At 40.5% G+C, this 770-nt stretch overlaps 1 protein-coding gene across 3 annotated transcripts in view; it reads left to right on the forward strand.

Annotated features, from left to right (window-relative positions):
• Positions 1-770, forward strand: part of HEYL (hes-related family bHLH transcription factor with YRPW motif-like) — a 16,053-nt gene that overhangs the window by 10,439 nt on the left and 4,844 nt on the right. The window lies entirely within an intron of this gene.

The raw sequence follows: 770 nt of genomic DNA on the forward strand, positions 1-770 counted from the left end.
CACTTCCAGAAGAATAGAAATTCTGTCTACTCAAAGTTTCTCTGTGTATTTAGTGATTTCAACATTAGGAAACCTTGAAAGCTCCACAGGCCTTGGCCACAAAGACCTAAGTTCCAGAGACCTAACTTACTACTCCAGAAGAGGACAGTAGCATTTTAAGTGGCCCATTCTGGTGCTTCTGAAGCCTCAGTGTATATCATTGTCACCTTGGGGCAGGCAGAATCAGGAGTCATCCCCCAGAGATTCTGAGGCAGTAGGTCTAGATTGAACTTCAGGAGTTTGCAAGTTTAACAAGCCACCCAATTATCCTGGTGCAGGTGGTCTATTTGGGAACTTCTGCCAAAGAAATGCATTGCTAAGAGGGGAGACTTCCATCTCTAATGAACCAATGGGGGACATTCAGATTACATTTATGGTTATCCAGTTAAAAGTAGTGACTAATATGTGGACATCATTTGACAGTTTTCAGATGCTTTCACTTATGTTGTTTCATTTGATTCTCACAAGAACCTGCAAGGTGGGGGTTAGTGTTACCACCATTTTCTGACTGAATGAATGGGAAGACAGAACTGTGGTTCACAGCATACGCTTTAGATTTGAATCAGGCTCCACTGATTACTAGCTTTATGACCTTAGACAAATGACTTAACCTCTCCCTTCCTCAGTTTCCTCATCTCTACAATGGGAATAATGAGAGGGTTTTATGAGGATTAAATTAAATAACTTGATGAAATGCTTAGTAAGAATTCAGCAAATGTTAGTTAGAAAAG

Source organism: Colobus angolensis, unplaced genomic scaffold, assembly GCF_000951035.1.
Source record: "Colobus angolensis palliatus isolate OR3802 unplaced genomic scaffold, Cang.pa_1.0 Scaffold4, whole genome shotgun sequence".
NCBI lineage: Eukaryota > Metazoa > Chordata > Mammalia > Primates > Cercopithecidae > Colobus > Colobus angolensis.